The 24,257-nt window shown below is 41.1% G+C and overlaps 1 protein-coding gene across 6 annotated transcripts in view; it reads left to right on the top strand.

Moving 5' to 3' along the window:
* The window catches only part of LCLAT1 (lysocardiolipin acyltransferase 1), a 140,116-nt gene that overhangs the window by 7,328 nt on the left and 108,531 nt on the right, over positions 1-24,257 (top strand). The gene's annotated exons all lie outside the window — the stretch shown is intronic.

Genomic DNA, 24,257 nt, shown 5'->3' with positions numbered 1-24,257 from the left:
GGTTAGTTTTCAAAAACCTTGAAAACTTGTCTTGATGGGAGTCCTTTTTGCAAAATTTATAATTTTGAGGGTAAAAAAAGATTATTCATTAAAAATTATTTTCTTTTTTAAGTTTGTATGGCCACATTGTACTTTGATGGGACAGATAAGCATAATATTAAGGGACTTTTGTAGCAGGCTTGTTTCTGTGGAGTGCCTTGTTCTGTTATTGAGAAAGCACAGTGGCGCTTTGTGTTTCGGTCATCAGGAGCTGTCTGTTGTCTTTGGAGTGCCTGCTCTGTGTCAGAGGCTGCTCCTGCCTTTGAACTTGAGCAAGTGGGGTAGTCCATCTGTTCCCACTGGGTTTTTTAGGTGGCTGTTGCTGACTAACAAAAGGAATCAGTGTTGAAAACCCAAGAGGACCTTTCTTCCAAAGTGGATTGGTGGAGGTTTGCTCAATTTGGCCTGGGGTTAGGTATGGTTTCCAATTCCAGCTCTGCCACTTAAAATAGCTTAGGGAAGTCAAATGACCTCTCTGTTAGTACCTTATCTCTGAAATGGGCATAGCATGTTTGTCCAATCTCATTGCACTGCTGTGAGGGAAAAGAAAAGACCCTATGTTAACCGTTGACATCACTTCATGTTTACGCTGCCAGGCACTGTTCCAGGGGCCTTGTGTGTGCTAACTCAGCCACCCAGAAACTTTGTGAAAGTAGCACTTTTACCGTCCTTGTTTTACGGGTGAGGAAACCGAGGCACATTGAAATTTAGGTAACTGGCCCGAAGTCACGCCGTCAGCATTATGATTCCAGTGGATGTTCTTAACCCCCAGGCAAAAGTGTTAGGTGTTGAGGGGATATCTATATGAACGAATTTTTCAGTGAAGTAATTTTGTTTGTGATCTTTTAGTTGTATAAATAACTATGATTCATCCTATTGGCATTCAGTAGGGATTTATATGGTGATGACTACAGTTACTTTAGTTAAGTGGTATTATTCATTCTATCTTTGATGTCCATTATTTTAAAAGGTATTTTAAAACAAAGAGCTGTGACTGATTTCTAACAGGAAGCACAAATCAATAATGAAAGGAGATTTTAGTTTTTATTAAATTCTTTAATTTGCTGGGTGACTTTTAAAAGCGCAGTTAGGTTTATTGCTTTGACAAATCTGCACTAATTTTTTTTTGTTTCTACTTACAAAGATGACATGAATCAAAGAGGTTGGGACATTCATTTTTTTCATTGAGCCTCTATGGAATTGTCCTACCAAGTCCCTGGGATGTAAAGATTAAATCCTGACCTTGTCCTTGAGGAGTCTAGGGAGGTGCTCTGGGTCTAGAAGTGTATAAACTAGTGAATGAGACAAACAAAGTGATGAATGCAGTGTGATGTAGTTGTGGTGGGTGCAGAGGTCTGTGGGAACACATACAAGGGAATAGTTGCCTTTGCTGGGGTGGCCCTGGCAGAGAGAGTGAGGGAGCTGCCTGCAGCATGAAGGGAGAAGGGGCTTCTAGCAAAGGAGGAAGCGATGCAGGGTCAGGGCGAGTGGGAGAGCATGGGTGTCCAGGGGTTAAACCAGAGTTTTGCAGGAGTTTCTGGGAAAGAATCCAGGAAGGGTTCGGGCCAGGTTGTACATCCTCAGCTAAGACAGTGACTGTATCCCTTAGGCAGTGGGACCTATAGAAGGATCTTCATCGGATGAATAACATGGTCAACTTCATGTTCTGGAGAGGTGACTCTGGTGACAGGGTGAAAGACAGTGTAAGGAGGAGACCAGTTAAGGAGGACAGTTTCCATACTCCAGACAAGAGATGATAAGGGGGTGAACCAGGGTGTTGGCTGTGTTCAGAGTCCGCAGCACACATTTTGAATGAAGATTGACTGGGTGTGAAGAATAGTGAGGTGGGGGAGGGGAGCAGGTACCTGCTGACAGTGAAGAGGAATAAAGTGAGTTTTTTGTTTTGTTTTTTGATAGCTGTATGTTTAGAGATTGGTGATATTAACTCATTTAGGGAAAAGGATAGAGCAGACAGTTCTTTGTTGCTGGGTTTTGGGAGAATTAGAAACCCTTCAAGGTTGTTGGGTCAAATAATATGTCACAAAACCAGACTTACAACTTCCTCTAGTCCTCTGAGTTCTGCGACTGTAGAAAACTTAACTATGTCATCAAAGGTCAGCAGTGTCTAGTGTAAAGTCGGCTCCGTTGGAGATTGGAGGGAAGCCACACAAAAGGAGTGGGCAGAATCATCTGTCATGTTCGAGGTAACATGCAAGAATAATGGGTATTAGAGTTTTTTCCTTTTTTTTACATTAAGTTTTTAATACATTTATACAGAAGTCATTCTAGTATAGAACTAATCACAAATGAATTCTCTAGTTATAAAGCTGATCTCCACCGACATACTCGTCACACCAGAGTTGTCTAGCACCCAACAGCATAAAACAAGTGCATTCCAAAGCGACTGCCTGGTGCCATTGCAAGCCTTGCAGAGATGCAGGATTTCGTGAATTCAGAGCAAGGTGGAGAACTTTGCTCAACTTTGCTCCACCTTGCTCCGAACATAAGCACTGTGTGATTCCATTTAATTGAAGTTCAGGAACTGAATAGTGGTTTCTGTGGGGATGGTGGTGGCGGTAATGACCAAGAAGGGGCTTGACGGAACCTTCTGAGACGCTGGGAATATTCTGTGTCATGAGCTGAGGGTGGTTACGGGGTGTATGTTTGTGTGAGAATTCAGGGTGCACAGTTGAGTTTCGTGCACTTGAATGTTGCAAAGAGGCTCTTGTGAGGATTTGGCAAGGTTAGACCAGTTACCTTTTGATGAGGAAGAGGTGACAACACACAGGGCCCACGCCCATGGATAGGTTCTCCCGTGGGGAATCAGGCCTGCATTGTACCTAGGCCACTTTGAGGCTTGCTTTTTGCTAAAACTCCCTCACCCTGAATTGAGGCAGCAAATGTTTACTGCATATCTTTAAAGTAACTTCCTAAAATCTATGCTAAACCTTCCAAGGAGGAGTGTAACCAGTTCTGAGTGTAATCCTGACCTCCAGTCTTAGGGGTGCTATATATTCTTACTTTGAATCAAGAACTCTAAAATTGTATCTGGTTTTCTCTTTTGCACTGTACTTCAGACATCTCAGGGGCCTTTTCCATGTGTATTTGTTAGCTGTTAACTACAGCGTTTCAGGAGATGTGTAAGAATTTGTATTCGTTTCATGTGGCTGCTCTAACAAATTACCACCATCTTGGTGGCTTAATACACCAGAAATGAGTTTTTTCTCAGTTCTGGAGGCCAGAGGTCCAAAGTCCGGATCAGTGGGCCGAGATCAAAGTGTTGGAGGGCGGTTCCACCTGCAGGGGGTCTGGGGAGAACCTGCTCCTGGCCGCTTCTAGCCTCTGGTGGTTACCCGCCTTCCTGGTTTGTGGTGAAGCACTCCAGTCTCCAGTCCCGCCTCCGTGGTCACATTGTCGCCTTTTTGTCTGGTCAAATTTCCCTCGGGCTCCTTCTTAAAGGATATATATATATATAATTTTTATATTGTAATTATATATTTATAATATATATCATATAATCTATTATGTTTTATTTATAATATAATCTATTTTATTTTACTTATAATATAATATATTCATATTTAGGGCCCACACTGATAATCCACGTTAACCTCCCATCTCAAAACACTTAATTTAATCATATATACAAAGGTGTCCCTCTCCTACCCCCTCTCCAGCACACATAAGGTAACATTTATAGGTTTCAGGGTATCTTTTGCGTAGGTCATTATTAAGCTGTGATATTTATTAGGCTGTGTTTTACAGGTGAAGAGATTAGATTAATTATTTAAAGTTATGAATTTAGAATCAATCTCTTGTTCTCTCCCTTGGTATCTGTATGTTCCTGCTAGCTACCTCCTTTTGGAAAAAAGTATTGGGTTGGCCAAAAAGTTCATTTCGTCTTTTCCTGAAGATGGCTCTAGCAGTGCTTAGTTGTCTTGGCTTCATTGGAAACAATTTTGTTAGATTGTATATGACAGCTGTTATATCAGCATGCACTTAAGAAAAACATCAAAATTGGTGAATTTTTATGTAGTCATTTTAATATTAAAGATGGAAGAAAATAAGTAATATTTTTGGATATAATGCTTTATTATTTCAAGAAAGGTAAAGACACAACTGAAACTCAAAAAAATTTTGTGCAGTGTATGGTGAAGGCACTGTGACTAATTGAACGTGTCAAAAGTGGTTAGCAAAGTGTCATGCTAGAGGTTTTTCAATGGGTGGTGCTCCACAGTGGGATGGAACAGTTGAAGTTGATAGCGATCAAATTGAGACATTAATTGAGAACGATCAGCATTATACCATGTGGGAGATAGGCGACATACACAAAATATCCAAATCAATAAAGTTATTGGTGAAAATGAAAAATGTGTCTTTTGTTTCATGGAAAAAAAATACAGATTTTTTTCCAACCCAGTAATACTCTATGTTTATGTAGTGTTCGATAGCAGGGTTTAGGGATTCCTCTTTTAAAACATTACTCTATGTTGAGATAATTCTAGAGTCACATGCAGTTCTAATAAATAATAGAGATCCCATGTACCCTTTACCCACTTTTCCCCAGTGGTAATGTGTCGCAAAACTGCATTACAGTGTTACAACCAGAATATTGACTTGGTACTGCCAAGATCAGTGTCACCAAGAGTATTTCTTCTGTAGCCCTTTGACAGCCACACACTCCCTTCCCTGACCACTGACAGCCAGCAATGTGTCCTCCATTTCTGCAATTCTGTCACTGCAAGAATGTTACATAAATGGAATTACACAGTGTGTAACCTTTGGGGACTTTTTCATTTATCATAAAATTCCCCAGAGAGTCATCCAAGTTGTTGCATCTATCAATAGTTTGTTTCTTTCTTCTGTTCTTTACTATCCTTCGTGTTCTTTGGTATGGAGTTACCCACTGAAGGACATTTTGGGTTATTTCTAGTTTGGGGCTATAATGAGTAAAGCTGCTGTGAACATTCACGAAGTTTTTATGTGAACATTTCACTGGGATGAATGCCCAGGAGTGCAGTTGCTGGGTCAAATGGAAGTTGTAGAGGCCAGCGATTTTCAACTGGTGTTCTGCAAGGATTTTTAACATGTGCAGCACCTGACTATTTAGTCGGGGGCACTGACCTCTTTCCCCTTAGATTGTATGAACGAATCAAAATTAAACCTATTCTTTTGTCAGATCAGCAAAAAATACATTCTTTGGGGTGCCGCCGAATTTTAGTAGATTACGTGTGCCATGAGATGAACAAGGTTGAAAGTCACTGGTATAGGCACACGGATTCATCCCTGAATTTTCAGTTCAACTCCGCTGAGCTATATGTCTGTCCTTATGGTAGTTAGTACCCTGCCGCCTTAATTACTGTTGCTGCGCGGTAAGTTCTGAAAACAGGAAGTATGAGCCTTCCTACTTTGCTCTTTTTCAAGGTTGCGTTGTCTATTTTGGGTCTCTTGCAAAGTCCATATGAATTTTAGAATCAGCTTGTGAATTTCTACAAAGAAGTCAGCCATGGATCTCAGTGATTTTTAAAATATTCATTGAGTTGTACAGGCATCACCACAATTAATTCTAGAACATTTTCATCAACTTAAAGAGAAATTTCATATCCATTAGCAGTGACACCTCATTCTCTTCCCCCTCTCGTCCTTTGCCCTAGGCAACTACTGTACTGATCTACTGTCTCTATAGGTTTGCCTGTTCTGGACACTTCATGTGTGTGGAGTCATATAATGTGTGGGTTTTTGTTTCTGGCTTCTCTCACCTAGCATGTTTCCAAGGTTACATGTTGTAGCATGTAACAGTACCTAATATCTTTTTATGGTTGTATAAACATTCCATTGTATGAATAGGCCACTTTCATTAAAATTTATTTTTATTGATTTATTTTTAGGGAGGGGAAGGGAGTGAGAAAGAGATGGAGAGAAACATTGACTGGTCACTTCTTGTACACACTGTGATAGGGGGCCAAACCTGCAACCCAGACGTGTGCCCTGACCGGGAATTGAACTGGTGACCTTTTGCTTTGCAGAATGACACCCAACCAACTGAGCCACACTAGCCATGGAGGATGGGCCACATTTTTTTTATCTACTCATCAATTGATGGACATTTGCGTGGTTTCCACTTCTTGCTTATAATGTATAATGCTGCTGTGAACATTCATGTACAAGTTGTTTGTAAATATATGTTTTCATTTTTCTTTGATATATACCTAGTAGTTGAATACCTGGGTCCTATGGTAACTATATGTTTAATCTTTGAGGAACTACCAGACTCTTTTCCAGGTTGTGTCAGCAAGGAAGTGAAGGTTTCCAATTTTCCACAACCTCACCAACACTTATGATCTGCCTTTTTGATTATACCATCCTAGAGAAGTTATATTGGGTTGACCATAAAGTCCGTTTAGTTTTTTTCTGTAAAATAAAAGACACATATTTTATTTTTACCAATAATTTGATTGATTTGGATATTTTGAGTATGTTGGATATTCCTACTGTTGGCTTCTAGTGGTCAGAGGCCCGGGGTTCTGCTAAACATCTTCCAATGCCTAAGACAGCCCCACAGCAAAGATTTGGCCAAAATGTCAATAGCACCAAGAAACTTTGCAAACCATTTTGACATGTTCGATCAGTCACAGAACTTTCTCCATACACTGCACAAATCTTTTTTTGCATCTCAGTTGTGTTTTTACCTTTCTTGAAATAATAAAGCATAATATGCCAAAAATGTTGCTTATTTTCTTCCATCTTCAATATTAAAATGGCTGACAAAAATGCACCAATTTTGCTGGTTTTTAAGAACGCACGCTGATAGGACAGTTGTCAGTAGAATCTAACAACATTGATTCCAGTGAAGTTAAGGAGAAGTGAGCACTATTAAAGCCGTGGCACTGAAAGAACTAAACCAACTCTTTGGCCAACCCAACATTATAACGTCCTGTGGGGTATGAGGTTGTATTTCACTGTGGTTTTTGATTTGTATTTCTCTGATGGCACATGATGCTAGGCATCTTTTTCTGTGCTTTTTGGGCATCCGTTTATTTTCTTTGGAGAAACCTATTCAGATCTCTTGCCCATTTTTTAATTGGGCTATCTTCCTTTTTTTCTTGTTTTATGTACCAAATTTGTTGGGGTGACAGTGGTTAATAAGATTACATAGGTTTCAAGTGTACAATTCTAAAATTTATCATCTGTATATTATGCATTGTATGCCCACCACCCAACATCAAATCCTCCATCACTACATATTTGACCCCTTTTTCCCTTTACTACCTTCACCCTGCTCCCCTCTGATAACCACCATACTGCTCTCTGTGCTTATGAGTGTTTGTTTTTCGTTTTGTTCATTTGTTGCTTTTAGTTTTATATCCCACCAGTGATTGAAATCATATGGTTCTTAACTTTTCCTGTCTGACTCATTTCTCTTAGCTCGATATTCTCAAGTTCCATCCATGTTGTTGCAAATGGCATTATTTAATCTTTCCTTTTGGCCGAGTGGTACTCCATTTTATGAAGGACACGTTGGTTCTTTCCAGGTCTCAGCCACCGTGAATAATGCTGCAGGGAACACAGGGGTACGTCTATCTGTGCGAATAAGTATTTTCAGAGTTTTTGGATAGATTCCCATGGGAGTGGTGCTGGGTCATATGGTCACTCTTAATTTTGGGGGGAGCCTCTATACTGTTGTCTGTAGTGGCTGTAGTATTTTGTGTTCCCACCAGCAGTGAATGAGGGTTCCTTTTTCTCCACAACCTCCCCTATACTTATTCCCTGTCTCATTGATAATAGCCATTTTCAGAGGTGTGAGGTAGAGTCTCATTGTAGTTTTGATTTGCATTTTTCTAATAGCTAGCGAATTTGAGCATCTTTTCATGTATCCGTTGGCCATTTGTGTGTCTTCTTATTACTTAGTTGTGGAAGTTCTTTATATATTGTAGATACAAATCCCTTATATATATGATTTGCAAAAGTTTTCTCTTATTCTGTAAGATGTCTTTTCACTTCATATAGAGTTGCTTTCTTTTTTAAAATGTTATCTTCTATCTGCAACTTTGCTGAACTCACTTATTACTTCTAGGGGGTTTTGGGGGTAAAATTCTTGGGATTTTCTATGTAAACAGTTATGTCATCTGCAGATAGGAACAGTTTTATGTCTTTTCTGTGTGGCTTTTGTTTCCTTTTCTTGCCCTGTTGCACTGCCAGAGCTTCCAGTGCGCTGTCGAGTAAGAGCACGAAGGGTGGGAGCGGGGCCCTCGCCTGTGGGTCAGAGCCCGTGTGTTCCGTCTCTCCGTCTCGTGTCACTGAGCGTAAGGGTGTTCACTCGGGGCTTTTTCGTAGATACCCTTCATCTAACTGAGGGAGTTCCCCTTTATTCCTATTTTTCATTTTTCTGAGACTTTTTCTCAGGAACAGATACTGAATTTTACCAGATGGTTTTTCTGTCTAGATGCATAATGCTCGTGTAAATATTTTTCTCAGTTTGTTAATGTTGTGGATTATATTAACTGATTCTTGAATATGGAGATAAACTTACATCCCTGGGTTAAATTCAGCTTTTGGTAGGTGCTGAGGTACGTTGGCTGTTATGTTGAGGAGTTTGGTGTCTCTATTCATGTGTTGGTCTGTAGCTGTCTTTTTTGGTACTCCCTTTTTCTTGGTTTTGCATCAGGGTAATGCTAGCTTCGTGAAGTGAATTGTGAAGTACTCCTTATTATTGTGTTTTCTGGAAGAGAGAGTGTTAATTCTTCTTTAAACAATTGGTAGAATTCTCTAATGAAACAGTGTAGGCCAGGCGATTTCTTTTCTAGGAAGTTTTTAATTACAAGTTCAATTTCCTTAATTGTTACGGGGCTATTCAAATTACCTATTTCCATTTTGAGTAAGTTGTGACTTTTCAAGGAATTGGTGCATTGACACAGAAAGTGGGACTCCCCGTGGCTGCTAGGCAGGGGTGGAAGTTTCAGCTTCTTTCTAGCCCACCCCTGGTGCCACCCTGCTGCCTTGCTGTCCTCCACATGGCCTCTGCTGACAGCATGGTGAGGCTGGGAAAGTGCGGACTCTGCTGGGCCTGGTCTCATACCACCCCCATGGGGCTAAGAAGGGGGCGCTTCAGTACTTCACCCGAGTTACTGGGAATGAGGTCCAGGCTCTGCAGGTGGTCTCCAGAGATAGTCTGTGGCAGGGGAAGTGGATTTTACTGCCTACCACCTGGCAGGGAGGGTCCGGCCCTTGATATTACCCCTGCAGGGATGGGGGGTTCCTGTGGGTCGTGTGGAGGCACAACTTAACAGCCTGGTGAGAACGAAAGTTTAGGATCGCCACTTGGCCTTTGCTGTCACGGTAGGGGCAGACCACAGTGTGTGTGTTTTTTTTTCTCGAAGTGCAGTGGTTATTATATAAATGTTTTCTGGTTTGCTATGCTCCTCTTTTCTTGGTTCTTTGACAGAGCAGGGACTTTTTTTTATCAGCCCCTTTTGGCATTTCTGGGTGACTGGCTTCTTCAGCTCTGTGTCCGTGTGGTATGTGATGCGCAGGGAAAGCCCAGGGACCTCATCGTTGCGTCACTCTGTGAGCCCCAGGACCCCTGGCTGGTTTGCCTTCTCTCTGCTTTCATAGTCTTCTGTTTTGTGTGTGTCATAGTCAAGGTTGTGGGTTGCCCTGAGGTGGAGCAGTGGGGAAAAGTACTTTTACTTGATTTTACTGGAGGTGTAAATTACACTGGGATTACTTTTGTCGACCTTAAACAAATGGCCATATATTTCTTCAGCAAAATGGATTTATTTGGGAACAGCAAAGAGTCACAATCTGGAACACGCAGTTATGGCGGGCCACTGGCAAGTGTGCTACAGAAAAGCAGAGGAAACCCTTTTGTAGGGGAAAGGAACTTGAAGAGGTCTTCCTGTTCTTTCCTATGGAGGTGGGGCATGAGAGCTCCCACTTTCAGTCATTTTAAATGTGGTTTTTGTTCACTAGTTCATTACACTTTCTTATGGAAGAAAACAGTGGAAATTAAGATGCATAAATTGGCCATTAAGACACTAATGAAGTTAATTTTGGGGTCAGTTACTTGTAAGTGACCATTTAACTATGTCTTTATTTCTCCAGAGGGTACTTCTATTGCTACACTGTAAAACCAAATGCTTATTTGTTTTAAGACTCTTAGGAAGCTTGACTATCCAATGAATTAATTTATTTCTGCATTTATTTATAAATTCATAGTAAGCCTAGATTTCTGGCTTAGTATATGATAAGAGAAAAATTTATCTTAGTGAAAGGTTAATTTTACGGTGGGGACTAATTGCTTTTCTGGTGATTGGCAGAGATCTTGAAGCCTTGGACTCTCTTCTAAACAAAGAAACAGGCATTGTGCATAGTGATTAAAAGCTATGTAAGGAGAATTTGTGAGAGTCTGTGAGGTGTCCCAAAAGGACTCCTGGGTGCCCAATGCGGAAACGGGGTGGTGCCGGAGCGCTTTTCCTGGAGGTCTAATCTGTAGCGTCTGCAGCTTTTACTATTTCTAAACTTTCTTTTACAACTTTGTAAATTGTGAATAACTGACAGCGTTGCAAATGATCCTTGTCCTTAGGCATGCAAGTGAATTTTGTTGGTTGCAGGTACAGTTGATTTCTTCTCCTCTTTTGTGGAAGAAGCTTGTTTTGGGTCTATGAAGCAAACCGGTATCATTCCCCATTGCTTCTATGTTTGTGCTCTTTGTATTAACTTTTGAATGAGATGGAACATCTTGTATGTTTTATAATTAATTAATGAGTTCATAGATAGGTGTTCATTTTATTCATTTTATATTTGTATGGGAGACTCAGTGTTGTCCTTTTGTTTAAATTACCCTTTAAGAACTTGAACTCTGAACTTAGCCTGATGGGCGTGAATCCCAATGCAGCACTTACTGTCACTGTGATTTGAAGCGGGAATCTTATTTTTCACCTAAGTCCGGCCACCCATTGTAAAAAGGGGTCGCAGTGACCTCGTCCCCTCGCAGTGTCTCTGCTGCGGCCATGGTGAAGGTTAAAAAAGACGTTGTACAGATCGCACTTCTCACTGTACCTCATACCTGTTCAGAACTCTGTTGTTGTTGTTGTTGTTGTGAGCAACTCATTTTATCTTCCCCAGACTTAATTTCTTAATCTGTGGGGGAGAAAAGGTGAGGAAGATTTTTACTTGGTTGTTAGGCTGTAAAGTTTCCCTGGCAATAACCGGAAAGGATCGATGGAGGTAACTGAATAGTTAGTTGCCTTTGGAGGGGAGAACATTTTTAACAAGCAAGTGACCTTGCTGCTCTGGGAAAGGGAAATGCAGAGTTAGATCTGGCGAGCAGTTAGTCAGAACGGCAGCCTGCTAATTCAGTGCCCTACGCATTGATTGATCGAGAAGACCCTGCCCTGCTGCCTTTGTACTAGGAAGAAGCTTTAGGGCTGGACATGCGACTCCACAGCGGAACAGAATTATCTTTTTGCCTTAAACATTTTGGAGTGGGTCCTGTTAGATGCAGGGCTTTAGAGCCGAGCACCTGGATAGTTGTACGCATGCTCACCAGGGAGTAGACCTGGAAAGGGCTGGGTTTTGCTTAACCTAGGGATAACCAATGGGAGTTTCTAGGAAAATTTTTAGGTGAGTAGGGATGTGGGGTGATTGAAGAAGAGAGAGGAGCAGGAAAAATGGCTCAAGGATATCTTATTTAAATTGATCATTCTCTCTCACTCTACGTATTTACAAATGTGTTTTCTTAAGTGTGTTTTGGAGGGCTTGAGGGTGAGAGTGGACATGTTATAGAACCCCGCCAGTGCTGTTCTGGAACAGCTGTGGGATTCGATCGCCTGTCACCAAGAAGTGTGACTCCTAATGCGAGAGTTTGGTGAAAAAGGAAAGGGATCATTTATTTAAAGGTTATACAAGTTTAGAATAATGGCAGATTTCTGCCATTAAGCCCCACTCCCTTTAAAACACCCCAAAACACATAATCCTGCCTCCCTTTGCTAAACCAGGCCAGTTCCAGAATGCACCAGTCAGATACCATCTGTGAGAAAAGCAGAAGTCTGCAGCTCAGCATTCCTGGTCCCAGTTCAGCTTCCGGCATCCCCCCTCGTGAATCCATGCTTGGCTCGGCGGATCCCCACGCTACTCCGTCAGCTCTGCCGCCGGCTTCTCCAGGCAGACTTCCCTGTGGGCCTCCTCTCCCTTACTCCAGACCTCGTGGTGTGCCCTTACTGCAAGCCGCGTGGCTTCCCGTTACACACCAGACCTCCTGGCGGACCCCCTTCTCTTTCAGCCTGTCCTCCTTTTAAAGTTTGGCTGGGAACTTCCTATGTGACCTCATCACCTCGAATGGTGTGTTAGTGTCTGCCATTTTGCCAGTTCCCCCCTATCTTTTGCTTTCTTTTGGCTGCCATTTTAATTGGGGCAAAAGTTCCCAGTGACTCCCGGACATTCATGGTGGGCATCCGCCTCCCCTGGCTAGGTCATGAGTCACTGTAGCTCTTAAAGTCAGGTACACCTTTAGCCCAGTAGCCCTGGGCCGCAGTCCTCTTCCTTCAGGAAAGGCACGGCTATGAACTTGCCATTGTTATGCAAAGTATCTTAAATGCCTTATCATCCACTTCCCCCTTCCCCCAATCAAAGGTTTTGGGGGATATGCTCTGCTATTTTCAGGGGACCCCCACTGTGCACCCCGTTACAGATGGAGCATGGCAGAATTGGTGAATTGGTTGAGTTATAAGAGGAATCCTCAGAGGCTGAGAGAATTTAAGCTTCTCAGGAATTAGCAGTGGTCTGGGCAGACCTTGGCCTTCTGTGGGTTGCGTATTAATTGGAGCAAGTTGGGGGATGGTTCAATCCAAGGGCGTCCTCAGCTGCTATCAGCTTAGGGTAATGAAAATAAGCCTCAGTGAAAATGTCTGCTGTGTAAACACAAGGAGTTTATACATAGGTAGATAACCTGAACCCTAGGTTGAACTGATAAAACAACATTAAGTACTAGTATAAACAAAAGCAGCAGTTTGCCTAATACAAACATACTTCAAAGTTTTACGGAAAATAAGGTGGTTCTTGTAATTTGGCTTTAGCGTCTGAGTAAATCAGAATCATGCCTGCTCCCTTTAGTTGGGAATGCCTTCGAGCTCCTGTAAGCCATCTTTGGAACTTGAGTCCCCCAGGTGTTACGGAGTGTGGGAGGGGAGCTGCCCCTTACTCTCTGTCTATTGGATAGTGGTGCCTAGGCTCAGATTTTGCCTTCACTGTCCGATCCTGGGTAGGGGTATTCCAGTCAGGGAAAAGCTGCAGCTCCAGGGATCTGGCTGGTTTTAGCATTGCTGGCTCCAGCTCCCCCGGAGTGACAGGGAGGGGGAGGGAGACGGGAAGGGGGGTGTGGATGGTTGGATGGGATACTTGGGGCCCTCGCTGCACTCTTCTGGCCTTTCCGTCCTAAGCTTATGACCCTTACCATCCTCCTGGCTTCCTGAGTGAATAAGCCTGTTAATTAACCCCCGCAGCACTTGGGTGTCTCAGTTCTGTGGGTCCATGACAGCCTTTTTACACCGGGACCTGTCTGACTAGCCCAGTATGCTGTCCCCAAACTCTGCTTTCCCTTTCTTCTCCCGTTGGTCACCTTCACCGGCTGAAAGACAAGAGTCGGGACTCTTTTTCTGGGAATCTAGCAACAAAAGGATGAGATGATGTGTGCATTAAGGGGAAAAACAAATTGTGATGCTTCTGAACAATGGACAATGAACAAGGCAATTTCTAGTTATTGAATATACCTTCTGAAAGCTTTGAGTAAGTCTTTCTGACGGTTTCTATGCCTCAAGTGTTTATCCTGCTTTATAAACTGAACTGAACAGGAAGCTTCCGTGAATTGATCATACACAGTTCTGTTTATGTTGTTGTGTTGTTATAATGTTCTATGATTGTTTCATAAACTTGTCTTTGAAAAATAAACAAGTTAAAGAGATGTTAGAGAGATGCACTGTAAGTTTCCTGTTGATAAAAAATAAAATGGTACATTTCTGTCAAAGAACAAAACCTGGCATTTCTGTTCGGCATTTGGTCATGTGGTTCTTTTTGAACCTTTATGTTAAAAATAAGGTGCCATTTAGTTTAGACTCCCAAATATTAAATGGGATGCGTTCTAGAGTTCAGCTCTTACATTTGATGCCGTGCACAATACCTTGTTCTTACTGATCTCAGATAGATGGTTATGTGACACGGTTAGCTTGTACCCTTTGAGTGGTGAGGGCTTTTGTGGGGGCCGCGGGGTATCTTAACCACACGGATACCTCTGACACCTGATTCTGGCCATGTCTTCTCCCGTCTCTAGGTTCATGGTCTCCATGTCTGTCCAGTGTCTGTTCACAATCCCGGTCATTGCCTGTGGTCTCAACCGGGCTAGCACCAAGTTCACCCTCAGTCCCATTTTCCTTTTCTGCCTGGGTGTGTCTGTTTCTGCCTATTTAACTATCTAGACTTGAACCTTCATACCCAATATGACCACTCTTCCCTCTTTTCTGCTGCTGCTGCTTTTGTGATGCTTTTGATGCTTGTGATTTTCTCTCCTTGTCTTCTTTATGCTCGTGTTACTTTAATAGCATGCTACTTGTTTTGTAAAGTAACAGCTTTCATTTATTGTGTATGTGATGTAATCAAAATTGTGTCTGGTCATTGACCCTATCTCCAGATACAGAGCTTCAAAAACCCTTGGAATTTCCTGCGTGGTAGGAATATCCTTTGTTACTCAGAACGAGCCCTTTTAAACCACACCTGAGTTTACACTACTAACGTGACTCAGGGTGGTGGGCTCCACAGTAGTTCCAGACCTGGGGCTAGTCACACCAGAAAGACTTAGCTCTCTGTTGGAGGGTTGGAATTTGACCGCCCCCTTATCTCTGGGCTGGGAGAGGGACTGGAGATTGGGTTTGCTCACGTGATTTAATTAATCATGCCTGTGTAATAAAACCCCTATGTAAGCTCTGGGATAATGGAGTTTTGGGTTGGTCAACTCATCGATCTGCTGGGAGGGTGACACCTGAATTTCTTGGACAGGACATGGAATCTCTGAGTCCCCTCATCCTCTCCTCCTAGACCTTGCTCTACATGCCTTCCACTTGGCTGTTCTTGAGTTGTGTCCTTTATAATAAAACCGTAATCATGGACGTTTAGTGTGTTCAGTGAATCCTGTGAATCATTCTAGCAAATTATCATAGTTGAAGGAGGGTTGCGGGAATGCCGAATCTGTAGCCAAGTTGGGTAGAAATTCTGATAGAAGTTCTGAAAACGTCTGAAGCGAGGGCAGTCTTGTTCGGTATCGTGTGCTTAATTTGTGGGATGTGATGCTAATCCAGGTAGTGACTGTCAACACTGAATTGTAGGACAGCCAGATGGTGTCAGAATTGGTGTCAGAATGTGCTTATTACCCTTTGTCACAAATTGATTTTTTTTTTTAATGTAGTACTCAGCACAGCTAGGTAGATAGGTTCTGGTTTTATCATCCTTGTTTTAAGATAAAGAACATGAATTTTTTAAGAAGACACATAATTTACTCAGAGTCACAGAGCTAGAAGGGTTGGAGAACCCAGTGCTTCCTGACTTTAAAGCCCTTACTTAGCCCTGTCTGCTGAGCCCACTGCCTTCCTCCTGCATGGTACCCCACTTCCCACTGGCAGCTGGGGACCAAGGACTGCATTTTCTGAAACACACTTTGTTTTTCCTCGCGTCATTTTTGAACTCAAGAACTTTCAGTTCTCCATCCCTACAGAGCAAAACCCATAGTTCTTAGGCAGCCGTTCAAGGCCCTCCATAGTCCATCGGGTCCAAACTAATAATACTGTTCCAAGCTTTGCATAGAAGAAAGCAAGTATCTATTGTGTTTCTTGGGTGAACGATTCAGTGTGTGTCTCCACTCAGCTGCTCTGAAGATGGAAGATACACCTTCCAGTTCACTGTAAGCTGTAATTGGAAAGTCAGAATAGATTAAAAGAACGTCAGCGTAACAATAGCGCGTGCTAAATAACCTAGTGAGCTGTACAGAAGTCAGAATGCGTCTGAAGTTCAAAAGAAGAACAGCTTCCTGGAGCAGGTATATTTTGAGGTAGGTCTTGAGGACGTGATAGGATTGTGACAACTGTTGTGGCCGGGGAGGGGGCCGTTCTAGGCGGGAAGCCCGCGAGTAAAAAGGAACGGCAGAGGTTGTCGGGCCTGCGTTGAAAGGTGGTGTTGTGAATAGATCAAGAATTACCTTTTTAATGTGTCACCTGAGCTGACCAAAGGACATTTCTAACTGTAACATTTTTGCCAGTTTATGGGAACCAGTCTCAACAGATGGCAGTGATTTTTGCACTCAGGGACGTGTAGAACGCCCCAATGGGGCAGGGGAGGGGGAGATGGGACCTTCAGACTCTCCGAGTGGTCGCAGTTGATCATTCTACGTACTTCCAAGGCGTCCCTTCTTATTATTGGCTTGTGGAAAAACAAAGTTCGCTCAGATTGTGCTTTTTAAAGTTTAATAAATTTTCATGTGTTCATTTCTTTCTTGATTTGAAAGACATGTTTATAAGTATCACTTTCTTTTTCTGAGGCCTACACAGGAGGAAAGGGTCGTGAGCCAATGGCTGCATTGCAAGTTGCTCCGAAAAACGGAAGCCCGTTTTCTTTTCTTGTAACAATGGAAGTGCCCCTAGAGTCAGAATGCATATTGTTCTTGCGTTTGGCAAACTGTTTCATTATTTGTCCTCTTTATAGACACTATAATGATAGATAAGTTTTATGCAAAATAGTTTTGATTGGCCGGGTCTTAGAAATATATTTTGCAGAGAGGCAGGCTACTGTGTCCTTTCGTACTCATTTCTGATATTTTAGGTTTTCTTAAGTATTTCTTGGGGAAAAGCCCCAAGAGCCCCATTAGAATAATGTTGCTTCTTTAAGTCTTACCAGCCTTCTCCCCACTCCCATCTTACAATGGAGTCCTTTGCGTCATATTTAGCTAATGCATTACGGGACAGGTTTATGTCACCGAGATGAGGAGAAGCGAGTGGCTCTGGATCGCTGTGTTGCCTGAAACTGTTTTTGCATTAAACAAATTATAATTAAGCCGTTCTCAGCATTCTCTCTGCAGTTTAAAAAATGGTGAAATGATTTCTTCTCTCTGAATATGGTTGTTGTTTGTGTACGGTGTGTCCATGGCCTCGCTAGTCAGTGCAGAGCAGGTGTTTTCCCTTGGAAAATAGTTTGCCTGGCTCTCTCTGTCTATCGTGTGTGTGTGTGTGTGCATGTATGTTTTATGATCCTTTTTATTCTACTTAGTGTCTTAGGGATAAAACAGCAGGTGTATGGAGAAGAAGCTGGTGGACTTAGAAGCCACCCAGTTGTCCCGAATTGGGTCACTTGCATCTGGAACATCTTCTTTGACTTTGTCATCAATATGTTTCTCATCCTTTTACATACATTTTTTAAGTGGCCTCACATTTATTAATGAACCAACCTACTACTGCAGAAAAAAAAATCAACAGAGAAAAATCATTTCTCCGTTAACTTCCCAATGAAAACGCCAAACTGTCCAGACGGCAGTGGTCTTCTCCGCGATTTCCGGAGGCAGACAGCATGGATAGAGCGTACATGTGTGAGCCGTCTCTGATGGGCCCTCCTTCTAGGCTCACTTTAGTTTCTTGGCCAGGAACCTCTTGATCCTGAAAGTCTTGTGAGAAGACACGATGAAGAGGAATCAACCTCAGGGACCGTGATGGCAGAGAAAGAGACTTTTACATAAATTATTCTTGATAATTTATGAAACTAAACAAAGACTTTTGTGTTGACTTCTTCTGAAGTGACATGAAAATGTACCTACTTTTGTGGATGGATAGATGAACGTGGACACGTTCACAGTGTTGGCAAACTTCAGAAACCTTCAGCAGACGACCATACTTATTTGTGTCTTCTCACATGAATTCTGCTTTTGGATTGACCACTGTCCTCAGTTGTTTTAACTCTTTAAAGGGGATGATTAAGTGGACAGTGGAGATGAATGGGCAGCAGCTTGTGGTTGCTATTCCTTGGCTTCACCATTACCTACGGTCTGCATTCAGCTCTGCCTTTTCTGGAACCTGATTCCCATGCTTCATCCAGTGCCCATGACTTCATTCATGCCCAGGAAATTCGGAAGGGATGGGTATTTAAAGAAGCCAGGGGTCTGTTTATTAATTTACGTGGAGAGAAGGACCTTTCCAGTTTAGTTCATATTCACTGTTTGCAGTATCTTTTTGTGTTGATAATCTAAGTACTGAATGATGTCTTAACAATAGTAAGAAAGTTGACTAATGTGCCAAGAGATAATATAATGGCATAAAGATAAACATGCTTTAAGGATTTTTTTTTAAAGATCTTATTTGTTTATTTTTAGACAGAGGGGAAAGATGGGAGAAATCCTTAAAGAGTTAATGACAGAGAAGTGTGTGGTTGCCTCTCACGCCCTCCCTACTGGGGACCTGGCCTGCAACCCAGGCATGTGCCCTGACTGGGAATTGAACAGATGACCCTTTGGTTCGCAGGCTGGTGCTCAATCCACTGAGCCATACTAACCAGGGCTGCTTTAAGGATTTTACTTAATTCATAATGAGGGCATCAGACAAATGGTATAACTGGTTCAGAGGAAAAGTAAAAAAAAAAACCAAAAAACCAAACCCCACAAATTTATATGAAGTTAAAGAATGTTGAAATGGATTGCAAATGGAGACCAAAGTGGTTTGTGGGAGGGGGGAAGCCAGGGAGCAGTCAGGGAAGTCCATCCAAGCCTCTGCCTGACAGTGTAGGATCTGCATGCCTGTTACCTACAACTAGAGAGTTGTGCAGTCCCACAAAGAGTCCGAATGTGATATGACGAAAGGGTGTGCTGTAAACAGTGCCTGGTTTTCCATGTTCTTTCCTGTAGTGTTGGTGTGAATTATAAGCCGGAGTTAGAGGACATTTGAGGACAGTTCTTCTGGACCCTCTCGGAGCCTGATGAACCTTTACAGTTGTACCATCACTTTGCTTTAAAAGTGATGGTACATTTTAAGATAATTTGGTTTTAACTGGGTAGTTTAAATAGTTGGTTATAACAGATCCAGGTTTGGATGTTCTTATAGAAGTTGGTAATTTTCTTTTTGCCACTGGGTCTGCTTATGGTAAGCTGGTGGTGACTTACAGTATACCACAAGGAGCAATAATAAATGTAATCTGGCTTTGTATGCTTTGCTTTAATAAATATATAATTATTAAAGTTGCTTAAAATTATTGGGAGGCCTTATTGTGGGGTTGGAAAAAGCTTTATGATGATCTGAATCACCGTATATATAAGAACATGTAAGTACTATGATTTTATAACCTAATCTGCTTTTAATTCTTTCTAAACATTTTAATGTTTAACAGAATAATTTTTAAATTAACATGCATGCTTTATACAACTGGATGTGATATTTCTCTATTAACCGAGGTAGATGTTAAATGATTCTTTCCTTTTCGTGATTCAGTCTGATGGATAATTTTCCCTAATATTGTGATGCCCTCTAGTGAATTCAGCCTTCATGTAAGTTTACGAGAGGCAGTAATCAGTACAATGAAATCTTCAGAAGGAACGTTCTAGTAATTAGAACTGTCCCTATATGTGTTGTTGAGGTGGTGAGTCTCTGTCCCTGGAAGTAATCTCTCCTGAGTCTCATTGTTCAATTACCGTAATTGTCAGACTGTAAGACGCACCTAGGTTTTAGAGGAGGAAAATAGGGAAAAAAACCCTACTCCACCACTGCGCCCCCCCACCCCCCAGAGAGCCAGGTATGCTACATTTGGACTATAAGATGCACCCCCATTTTCCTCCCAAATTTGGGGAGGAAAGTGTGTCTTACAATCTGAAAAATATGGTAAGTGTAATTGTTCCAGAGGACTTCTAAAATTTCTTTCAGCTTCAAGGTTCTAGACTCATGAAAGCCATTAGTCATCAGTCTGAGGGTTGTGAAAGTTTCCAAGGTAGTGTTAAGTCATGGATGTGACTTCAAGTAACCCGTGTTCATCAGTTTGGAGAAAACATCAGTAGCTAACCTTTATCGCACATTTATTCTGTTCCTCTGCTGCTCAAAACAGCGTACCTTTGTTATTTAATCTTCACAAAATCATGGAGTAGGTACCGTCTTTAATTCTGCCTTTCTACTCTTAGCAGTTGAGTCCCAGAGAGGTTAAATAATTTGCCCCAAGTCCTACAGTAAGGGGTATAACCAGGACCAGCTTGTATCAAATAGTAGTGGAGAGGTTAAGGTCCTTGTTAATTGTTGGCAGCTCTCTGATAGGACACTTAGTTGTCTGTATCGAGCTATAATAATTACTTTTGGATATATTATCTTTACATTACAGCACTCAGTGTGGTTTCTTGTGAGCTTCAATCACAGATGTGGTAGTTTAATAATTTGTACCTAATTTTTTAGTCTGCATAAGATTTTTGGGCCATAAGGTACTTATTTTAAAGACTTATTTGACAGAATGATACAGTCTTACCTTCCTAGTTTACATTCTGGAAAACATCCATTCTTTAAAGTTTAGAGAATCTCCTGCTCATTTCTGTGTTAGAGACTTTTTTAAGGGCATTTAGGACAGGTTTCTTTTGGCCACAGAGTCATTTGCCATCTTCATTGGATTTTCAGGCCAGTATAGCTCTTTTCGTTTTGGTTTTCACCTAGCCTAGGTAGAAATCGATTTCTCCATTTGTTGGTGAGTTGAGTTCATCAGATCAGGAGCTGGTTTTGATACCCTGGGTTCTCCTCATTTGTACTCAGGTCGGTGTTAGTTGCACAGGGGTCATAAAGGGTGCATCTGCAGTGTGTTTCCTGGAAAGACAGGGTGAGCTGTAAGCACAAAGGAATGTTATAATGCGAATGATATAAGGAGTTTTTTGTAAACTTGTCTGGTCTTAGTTTATGAACCTATTTCTTTGTTCCAAAGCACTTTTATATAGTCCCTAACTTGCATATAGTAAGTTACATATGTAATTGGCGACCTTAGTGGCCTGATTACACCTTAGGCTCCATCTCTCCCTTATTTCAGTTCAGTGTGTACCTAAAGACTTGATGTTATCAACATGCCCCTTTATCTCCATTTAGGGTCCAGATGAGAAATGAGGGAGAATGTGAAACGGAATGAAATAGCAAACTTTCCTGATGGAAGGGGAGATACTTAGAAGTACCTAGTGTAGGATTTTAAAAAGTGTAGAGGGATGTTTCAATGAAAGTAGGGGCTTAGAAAAATTCCATGTGACTTCTTGTGCCTTTTGATGAAAACAAAATAACTACCTTTTAGGATTTCTTGAGATTTTTGTGATTTTATTCTTCCTATTTCTGTTTGTTTTTATTTCTCTACCTTTTTCCTCCCAAAGATTTTCTAGCAGTGAAAATCTCAAAGGGTTATTTAAGGGACAGGAATTATGGGATAAGTTGTGGTCTGAATTCCGTGGCCCACAATCTGGGAACATAGAGTGAAGAGTATTGGTGGGGGATGAAAATATAGGCATAAGCTAGTCACAGGGTATTTGGAAAAAACGACAGGGAGATTGGAGTGGGTCTCCCACGGTTTATGAGAGTTAATACAAGAGATTGGCGTGTTTAGATATAGTTTTATAAATCATTATTCCAAACTAGGTTTTTATTCATAGTGGTTAAAGACCATATTGGTATTAGTAGCACTATTTTCAGATACAGTTGAGTGAAGTTGACTTTTGTAGGCTTATCTGAAAACATTATCACTATACATCATATAATTTCTGTGAGAACATGCCTCTGAATTCCAAACAGTTGATTTAAATGCAAAGTTTTCGAATGCCACCTGCTCATAATTGGGGACTGTTGTCTCTGTTCATATTTGGATAGAATTCCCAACGTGGGACATTTCTAATCTGGGAAGCAAATTTTTATTTGATTGTAAATTAGATAAACCTTTGTGGAATAGTGATATGCATGAAAATCAATGACCTCTACCCCAAACATTGTGTTCTTGTTGAATAATGTAAGTTAGGGAAGATTACATTTATTTTAGAAGTTTTCAATGAAGTAATTGTGGGAATCAGAAAGTGCAGTAACTTTGGCATAATATTTGTGCCTGAAGACTCGCTTTTGCATTATGCAAGCAGTAAACAAAAGTCTTTAAGGTTTAGACAGACTTTTGACAGCCCTTTCACAGAGTTAAAGGGAAAGCGAGGCCTTCTGGGATCTAGTTGGGTTGCCCTATTGCTGTGTTTCTTTGACCGAGTCATTTCTCCTTCCTGGGCCTTAGCTTCTTCATCTACAAAGTAAGAATGTTCATAACAGCATTATTCATAATAGCTAAAACCTAGAATACTCAAATGTCTAACAGTAGAATGAGTAAATTTTGGTACATTTATATAATGAAGTACCATGCAGCAATGAAAAAGAACGGGCCATTGCCACACTTTACAATATGGGTGAATCTCACAGACAATTTTGAATCATAAATACTTGTTGATTCCATTTAAATAAAGTTAAAAACCAGGTAAGACTAACTGTGGTCTTAGGAGTCAGATTAGTGGTCATCATCTGGGGTTGTTAATGATTGGGAGGCGGCAGGAGTGAAGGAGGCCTCTGGGTCGCAAGCGATGTTCTGTGTTGAGCTGGGCATACTAACTTTGTAAAGTTCATCAAGCTACACACTTCGGATTGTACACTTTATTCTTTCCGTTAGTTTTAGAAAGCCTGAAAATTTTTATGCACCTAAAGAAAACACAAAATAGAAAAAGTGGAAGAAACAAGGACTGACTGGATTGGGACCCAGGAGAACTGGGTTCAAGTCTTGTCTATACGACTAAAAAACTGCTTTAGGCAATTGACCTCTGTGAACCTTAATGATTGTGTCTGTAAAATTGTAGTAATGCCTGCCTTTGGTGTTTCAGTTGTAGTAAACATTTGAAACACACTGGAGACTAGAAAATGCTCTCTGAAGCATTATTTTTATTATATCACTTTTATATTTGTTATACCGTTACTCTCACATAGAATGGACCCCATATCAATTTAAAAATAGAAGGATCAGTAATTGAAAGATGTTTTCATAAACTGAAACATTTTTGTTTATACCTGCTTTTGAATTCCTGAAAAAATATAAAACAGTATAGCAGTTTGACTTTTCTCCTTTCTAATACTAAGCCATTCAAACAAGTAGTAATCACGGTCTTGCCAAGTGTGCTGGGTATTACATTGCGGTGGTGACAGCGAACGATACCAGCATGGTCCTTACAGCTATAGAGCTATAGAACTAAACTTCTAGGGGAGGGGGTGACAGGCCCAAAACAAGAAAACAGACAAACAAAATAATTGCAAGTTGTAGTGAGAGCCATAAAGGAAGCAATCACTTAATGCGAATGAGGAGTCTTAAAAACCCTTTCAACGAGCTTGGGGTTTGCGTTGTCCGGAAATGGCTGTGGGAAGTTAGCCTCGGCCTTTGCTTCCAAATGTGTTTTCTTTAGTTAACATTTGATTGCTAATTTAAAATGGTTCTGAATTTCATAGGTGACCTCTATTTTAGAGTAAAATTGAATGTTCAGTCTGTGTTAACTTCTAGAGTTAGTGTTATATTAAGTTGGAACTTGGAGTGTTTACCTTTTCAGGAAAGTAATTACAAGCCTTGAGAATCATGCAAGGACTGTTTCATTTTGAAACACTTAAAAATTCATTTTGGCTTTTTGTAATTACAGTGTTTCAGTAAGAGAGACATCTAAACAGGGATTACATTTGGCAGTTATGTGCATGTTCTTGTTCTAAACTAAGCACTGTTTCTGTGGTTTAGATCTTTCCTTTATAAATAGAATTTTAATCAGTGTAGGTTAAACTTTTTCCCAGGCATGTTATAATTAGCACTGGCTACAACTTAATCCTAAAATGTGTATAATAAATTTAATATTTTGTAAGTACTCCTGTCATTAAATGAAAGCAGATAGGAATTACTTGGATATTTTTAAAATTCTCTAGTTTGTTTTTCCGTAATAGTGTGGAAAGCATGGCTGCTTAAGGAGAAGTTAGTACATTGCCTGTTTGGTCCCGTCACTGAGGGTGATGTTGCTTATATTTTAGAAGCACGTGGTCTTAATATACCGTGACAGCTCATTCATGTATTCTTTGGAGAATACTATGTATTAATGCCGCTACTGGGAAAGAAAGTATTACTGAAGGGTCTACTTTCCTAATGTGATTAAT

Source organism: Desmodus rotundus, chromosome 5 (assembly GCF_022682495.2).
Source record: "Desmodus rotundus isolate HL8 chromosome 5, HLdesRot8A.1, whole genome shotgun sequence".
Lineage (NCBI taxonomy): Eukaryota > Metazoa > Chordata > Mammalia > Chiroptera > Phyllostomidae > Desmodus > Desmodus rotundus.
Note: the sequence above shows the minus strand (reverse complement) of the source record. Positions and strands in the feature narration are given on the sequence as shown.